The following is an 8,359-nucleotide window of genomic DNA, read 5'->3' as shown; positions in this document are numbered from 1 at the left end:
TTGGGTTTGAGGGCCTCTGAATGAAGGGGGAAAAAAAAAAAAAAAAAAAAAAACAGACAAATTTCCTCGCTGGACCATTTTTTCCACCTATAAACTCACACGCACACGTATTCTAGCACTAGGATGTTCCCAAGGCGAACATAGATGGCCAAGTCAAGGTCAGGACCCCGTATCCATTTTGGTTAGCAAGAGACCATCAGAACCATGAGTGGATCCATTTAGCCCTTTACATAGCTACACTCCCTCCCAAGAGATAGACGGATAGAGAGATAGATAGGCAGAGATAGAGAGAAAGAGGGATGACCATTTTCCACAGCCAGAGGGTTCTCTTTAGGGTCTTACATCATCTCATACACAATACACCAGCTAATGGCGTGTAATAATCCCCCATAAAGACTTAATGTGCTTAATGTGTGGGGTCAGCAGAACACTTCTTCAAATGGTTTCATATGGCAGCACACGCAAAAACCGTCCAATCAGACTGAAGAAGCGCCAGGCCATGGCAAACCAAGGATAGAAATTGTTTTACTGCTGGATCTTCCAGTTATTAAAGCAATAGTTCACTGGAAAATGATGTTGTTCATGTTGTTCAAAGTTTGGAGAACTATTTTACCATGTTCAAAGGACAGAGATAGTGGTGAGATCTAACAGACGTGTGAATGTGCAGTGACTGTTTAGCAGATGGCGATGAACTCCTCATTGTGTACCAAACAGGAACACCCATAGATAATATTCCTTTGTAATTGACTGCTGACAGTGGTTTTTCTGGTCTCTTTACAGTGCCTCTCTTACCTTACACTGGGTAGTATCATGGTACAGTGATGGTATCAGATAGTAATACTATGGTAGGCTACTTTCATATATACCATTGTACTGAATGATTACCATACTCATATACAATAAAATACAAAGGTACTTCAATTAATATCACAATATTACCCTTACTCTATAAGTAATGTGGCACCATGGTATAGTGATGTTATCAGATAGTACTACTGAAATTCATGTACCACTGTGGTATTTTAATAGTAATTCCAAAAATATTATGGTAAGACCATGCTGCATGTCCAAAATACCATGATAGTATCATGTACATGTCCAAAATACCATAATATTACCCTTACTAAAAAGCAATGGCAGTATCATGGTATAGTGATATCATGGTATAATATCAGGTGCTAAATACTATAGTAATAAAAATACTAATGCTTATACTTATACTAATGCTATGGTATTAGGAAATACCATGGTATTGAATCATTCTTTTTTCATGGTGCTTCCAAAAATATCACCATGGTACCATGTCCAAATTTGTGTGTGTGTGTGTGTGTGTGTGGTAATACAATGGTAATTCTTTTCTAAGTGCTATTACCATGTATAATTCATAAATAATTCAAAATTACTATGGTGCTCAAACATGCTTCCAAAAAGGTATGGTATTGTTTTGTAGGTAAGGCACATCTGTATGTAATCAGTGTGTTAAGGTGAGAAATGGTTATGAATTTGTTTTTATTGCCAGTATGTGTGTAAAAGTCAAAGCACAGAAGAGAACGATGAGGGAGAGTTGATGTGTGACTTCCTTAAACAGGAGAGTGAAGGTCAAGTTTATGGTCAGCCTGATATAAAGTCAGTGAGCTCTCACTGTAGCAGTGGTTCTGTCACTGTGGAGATGAAACAGTTGCTAAGGGGTGCTGCTGCCTTCGGTGGCTAGTAATGCTCAGCGTGTGGTCATCCTTAATGCTGTCGGGGGGGGTTTTTGTATTTTTTTCCCCCTCAACCCCCAAGTGCTTATTTCATTCTTCCCTTCTTATCTACTGATGACAGAAATCTAGTCTGCACCTCAGATAGAACCCTTCACCCTGACATAACCACACACACACACACACACACACACACACACCCACACACAAGTGATCACATATCTTTTCTCTGACCTCCTCTGTGGACCTGTCATCGTCTATTCTGTCTTCAGTTCCTTACTATACATCACCCTTTTTAACTGTTTTTTTAATATATATATATAATTACAATTTAAAATACCTGTTTTCTATTTTAGTATATTTTAAAGTTTATTCCTGCGATGGAAAAGCTGCATTTTCAGCAGTCGTTACTCCAGTCTTCAGTGTCACTTGATCCTTCAGAAATCATTCTAATGTGCTCATTTGGTGCTCAAGAGACTTTTATTATGATCGTCAATGCTGACAAGTTTTTGATGCTTAATATTTTTAAAAATAAAAAAATATCATGTTTTCCCCAAAAATATTAAGCAGCAAAACCCGGTTTCAACCTTTATAATTTGATAATAAGTGAGCAGTAATAATTGATAATAACTGATCACCAAAAATTGCTCAAAAATTGGAATTCATAGGCTAAAAGGCATATATATGAAAGCTGCATATATAAAATGCAGCTTTCAGTGCCTTTTAGCCTATGAATTCCAATTCCTAGACTGAGATCTGAAAGCATTTTAAATTCTAGTTGAAGTCCTCATGATCCCAAATGGAGGGCTCATGATTGTGAATGACACATTAGATGAATCTTGATGGTGAAGTCCCTCTGATCTTGGCACGTGTATCTTTATTTTTAGTGCAGTTTCTCTGAGATGTATGAGCACTTGGAGTCCTGATTAGCTGGTTGCACTCAGCACTGAGTAAAATTAATTGTAATTAATTCAGAATGGCATCAGATTCATGCAGATGACTTTTGGCAGCTGGGATATGTCAATATCAAATATATGCCCTAAAGCAATCACAGGATGATGGTCTTGCTGAAAGATGTTTGCTTATGAAGTCAGTTTTATCAAGCCTGTAGTTTTTAATTCCTTTCAAAATGGATAAACATTTCTTTTTGAAGTTGATGTAGTTGTAATGGGTGCAGTCTAAAATGTGTGTTTTTGAAATGTCATATTTGGTAATTGCAAGTGTTTTAACTCTGGAAATACTTTTCTGATGCAACTGATCTTAATGGAAGCCTGTGTGATTTTTTTCAAAAAGTGACATGACATTTTAATGAATTAAGCTCAATTATGTATCGCAAGTATTTTGTTAATGTTCTTTCTTGTTTCAGTCTTTTGAAATAATTAAAAACTGATTGTTTTTATAAACATTGTAACATAGCAGTCTTAGATGATGTTGCCCTATTCTAGCACATTACCTGTCATTCATTAGCACTGTAAACATTATTTTTCCATTGTCACTTTTGAGTTCTGACATGTGGTGCTGTCAGATTGCACTTTGTGTTGTGTAACTTGATTTGTGTCACATTTATTTGTGCACATTGGTTCTGTCTCTCTGGTAATTGTTATCTGTAATTACCCTTACAACAAAATAACTAGGGTTGCCAAGTTCTGCCAAAGTACCACAGTTACTACAGTTATTTTTGTTGTTCCAACTTTGTCCTGTTCCAACCACTGTCATTAAAATTAAATGAATAAATATTCTGAAAGCTTGGTCTGTTTGCGGGAGGTAACATTTGAAATTATGTAGATTTACTTATTGAAATTTTAGAATTAATGAATTAAGTCTATTGCTGCAATATTTTGTGAGTGTTTATACCTGCAATAAAGGTTTTTTAGACATGCAGCTGTTTCATGGTTGTGCAAATTACATTTAAAGTCAGGGGAAGTCGTGGCCTAATGGTTAGAGAGTCAGACTCGTAACCCAAAGGTTGCGGGTTCGAGTCTCGTACCGGCAGGGATTGTAGGTGGGGGAGTGAATGTACAGCGCTCTCTCCCACCTTCAATACCACGATTGAGGTGCCCTTGAGCAACCCCCAACTGCTCCCCGGGCGCTGCAGCATAAATGGCTGCCCACTGCTCCGTGTGTGTGTTCACTGCTGTGTGTGTGTGCACTTTGGATGGGATAAATGCAGAGCACTAATTCCAAGTATGGGTCATCATACTTGGCCACATGTCACATGTCACGTCGTGTCACGAAAGTTGAGAAGCAAGATTAAGTGTTATAAATAAATGTATTTAAATAAATATGCTTTCCCATATGTTGTCCTTTGAGTCACCAAAGGAAAACCTATTCTTATTTGAGCTGTGTTTCTTGGAATTTAGCAGTTGCTTTTTTTACACTCTAAAAAAATGCTGGGGTTAAAAAGGGACAAACCCAGCTATTGGGTTGTTTTGACCCAGCGGCTGGTTTGTTTTTAACCCAACCGCTGGGTCAAAACAACCCAGTAGCTGGGTTTGTCCCTTTTTAGAGTGTACTTACCACAAAACATTATATATAAATGGTAAATGAAAATGCCAGCAAATATTAATCGTCAATCTCTGGAGGTCAAAATAGAAATATAATATAATAATCTGTTTTATTTTCTTTTGTTAAATATATGGTTAGCCATTTTTGGCTAGCTTAACAAACATGATTTTGATATTTCTTTGGCAATAAATATTTAATATACTTCAAAATTAAATGAGCTTAACAAATGTAAATAAAATTCATTAAAAAACAACAGGTTGCAAATTTGAGCTTGGCAAATGCAGTCAACAAAACAATTTCTATTCATAATTAAAGATTGTAGATTAAAAATTGCTTTTACAACAATAATATTGAATTACTGGAAACATATTGATGTGGGACAGTCTATTTTATGGGTGGAGGTTTATAGACTTTTGATGGATTGAAAACTCTTTCCTTTCCATGCTAATTAACTTTTTTAAATAGTTTATCCATCCAATCTAATAGTTCCTACAACTAAAATCATGGGATTTGTGCATCTAAGTATATACCCTATTTGTGGAAAGTGCCAGCACTGCATGGACCTTTCCCATCTTTTGTTTCTTCTTCCTGTAATGGTCCATTACTTCCTGTACGCTGTGTATTGTGTTCATAACACTGAATAATTTCAGCATACTCTGTGAAAACAAACCTTATTTGTTTTGATTCACGGAACCCAATTTCAGTCCATTGTCTGGCTTTGCTTTATTGTCATTTGTCCTTACTCACCAGGACCACAATCTTCTTTATTTTCTTCTCTTCACCAATCATGGTGTGCTCACGGTGTGCTCCGAAGACAGTATCAGACATTATGAAGGCTTATTGATTTTGTCAAGGTAGTAACCTGAGCAGTACATGTCTTACATCTTAGATAATTGGATAATGCTGAGAAACTTATGCCGTGAGACAGATGGTACAGTGTCAGACAGCAAAGTGACACAAAAAGAAAAAAGGACTAAAAACGAGCAGTTATGTCTGAGCTTTTCTGACTTTAATCTGAGTGCAAGAGATGATCCTATTGGACATGCAGATGAGCATTTCTCTTTGCAGAAAGAGAAACAGAATTAACTGGAGTGAGACAAGTCAGTTTTATCTTTTGCCTGCTATATATACTCTATGGAATTCTGATATCACCACAGCCAAGATAAAGAAGCAAATGACTCAGGCAAAGCAATAATAAAATTTTCCCTCTCTCTCTCTCTCCCAGGTTTAGTCACCTGCTTTATTGTGGCTTATGAAATATAATATTTGTATGATAGTACTTGACAAACAATTGATGCCCTTTGGTTTTGTGTGTTTATGTGGAGCTTTTTAATTGATAAAAGGGCAAGATGCCTCAGACATATTCTGTTAATTAGGCAAAGAGACTTGTTTAACTAATTGATGATTTTCCATTGACTACTTTGATGTTTTCAAAATGGTTATTTAATGTTTTGTAGGGTAATTAACATGTAGCACAGTCCATTAAGCCTTGTTCAACAATTAATTCGAAATATTTCTAAATGGCTGCAGAACTAGAGATATTCCTGCAGTAACATATGAAGATCATTTAAGACACATTATAGAAGACATTCCAGAATAGAATGATTGCGAGTGTGATTTTACTTTCATAGAAAAATGTACAATAATTGTAAGACACACACTGACGTAATATATTGACAGTTAACCTTTGCTGCACCGGCTATATAATAATTCCAAACAAAGCCACAGCAGAATCAAACCTTTTCTGTAGTGCCGTTACTAAATGAATCTTTTTTTTTGGAACGATTCAGATAAGTGAATAATTCAATGACTCACCTATACTTTTTTCGTACCTGAATGAATACGATTCTATTCACCCCTTATACCCTCATTTACTATTCCTAACATTACTCCACTAATATAGTCCACTGAATGAGGGAATGAAAACGAGTGACTGAATTTGGTTCCACTATGGTTTCAGACACCACTTCAAATGGCTGTAGGCTAGCTGCTAAAGAACTGTGAGTGTCGCAACAAATGAATTCCCATGTGTTAGCATGGTATCCGGTGTACTCAGTGTCCGAATTTGCTTGCTCATTTTAAATCACTCATCCAGTAGATTATGTTAGTGGAGTAATGTAGGAAATAGTGAATGAGGGTCTGAAGGTGCTTAAGTCTTATTCATTCAGGAACAAAACAAGTATAAGTAAGTCATTGAATTATTCACTGAACTGAATCATACAAAAAAAAAACTCTGATTCATTCAAGAACACCAGCAGAGAGATGAAAAAAAAAAAGGTTTGATTTTGCTGTGGCCTTGTTTGGAATTCTGTAGAGCAAATAAATTTACTCTTTACTGCACTTTGTTATCCTTCTAGTTTACCGAGAGTGTCTAAAGAATTGTAAGCCTTGCACATTCACAGAAAATGGTGTTTTAAAGAGTCGGTAGAATTGAATGTTTCAATGACTCACTTGTCATCTAATGCACAATCACAGATACTTATCTCATCCTTGCAGGCTTTTCATTTCCCATAAGAGTGTAACTTGTTTAGCTAGTTTGTTTTGTCAGTGATATTAATCAATACAATTCTGTGCACATCAGGATGGAAATGTTGTTTTGGCCGTCTGACTGCAGCATTTGTCTTCAGCTCACCCATCTGTGGCTCTCAGACAAATGGGAGCTGATATTCCATCAAACTGACCCTCGTGCACAAACAGAACATCTCGCTGTGAGTTAACCACTTTATGAACAACTCCACAGTTACCACGTTCGCTTCAGAGCATGACCTCTAAATGTCTTGTGGAAAGACTCTTGGCTCCGTCTCTTGTGTCTCCCCCCGCCTCGTTCTCTTTCTTCATGGGTTTAGTATTGACAGAAAAGCTGAGAGTATCCAGGTAACGTTTTCAACCCCGTCTCTCCACATACTCTCCCATTTATGGCCATTTAAAGTTCAATTCTGTTATTTTGTGATTTAGTGTCTCTGCTGGCCCTGCGTTCCGTGCCCTCAGTGGACCCGCTCATCTTGTTCTCATCCAGTCATTCATTTTCCTGTGCACCGTGATTGGGTTATATCGAAATATTCATTCATCACACGGAACGACCTTTATTCCACTATCAATCAGAGGGTGTCGCGCGGGTAAAGGCTCTCCTCGGCAGCCCTCCCCCCTCCAGCACTTCCACACAGCACAAACAGCCTGATAATGTTGTGTTGCCTGCCATCCTCTCTTATTACTGCCTCCCAACTCAGATTTATCATCTTCCCCTCTCCTTAAAATCTGTAAAAATAACCTCCGCTTTGCGAGTGTGGTTCTTCATCATCCTTAACTTTTAGGCCTCCTTCTTTTATAGTGGCCTTTAATGGGCTTCACTGATGTGCGTGCGTGAGAGAGAGTGTATTGTACTAATGTTTATGATTATGACAGAGTTATAAAGGAAAATATTCTCCCTGACAGCCCCTTTTATCCAGAAAAGCTTTTGTTGCCATGGAAACACGTTTTTGGAGCTCAGAGCGCAATGATTGATATTTTTTAGTGATGAAAAAAAGAAAAAAAAAATATATCAACATTATCTCTGATAGAAAAAAAATACTTAACTGCCACTAGACACTATTGCAGGTTCAAAATATTTGTTTGTTAATGTGTTTTCCAATAGATGGGAATCAATATTTTAGTGCAGATATTACCTGCCTGTGACAAATGGATGGAAGGGGCAAAAGCAACAGGTAAACAGGTCCATTATGGATATAATGGAATTAAAATAACAAACATGATTCTTTGTCATTTTTAAAAAAGGGAGTGACAATATTCACCCCTCCCTTCGTACTTCAGGGTTGTATCTAATGTGTATTCGATGAAATCATTTCCATTGCGGCTAACGCTGTTCAACTAGCAGAAATAGGTCTGAAAACATGCCAGTGCCCATCTACCCATTCAGTTTTGAACAGGCCTCCTATCAATTATAAAATGTCAGCGCATAAATTCTCCCCGATTTAAAAAAACATGAGTGGAAGACCATCTGATTGACTTCACTCTGCTCCTAACAAGAAGCAATTTGTACTCTGCTATTTCCCCCAGTGAATAGATTACATGTGGAGAGAACAAATGTGATTAGAGTCTCTGTGTGTAATTTGAGTACAGGCCTGGATGTGATTCTTTCTATTGGGTTCTGTTTTTAT

This window comes from Sinocyclocheilus rhinocerous, unplaced genomic scaffold (genome assembly GCF_001515625.1).
Source record: "Sinocyclocheilus rhinocerous isolate Xijiao unplaced genomic scaffold, SAMN03320098_v1.1 scaffold1435, whole genome shotgun sequence".
Taxonomy (NCBI): domain Eukaryota; kingdom Metazoa; phylum Chordata; class Actinopteri; order Cypriniformes; family Cyprinidae; genus Sinocyclocheilus; species Sinocyclocheilus rhinocerous.
This window is presented reverse-complemented; position numbering follows the sequence as displayed.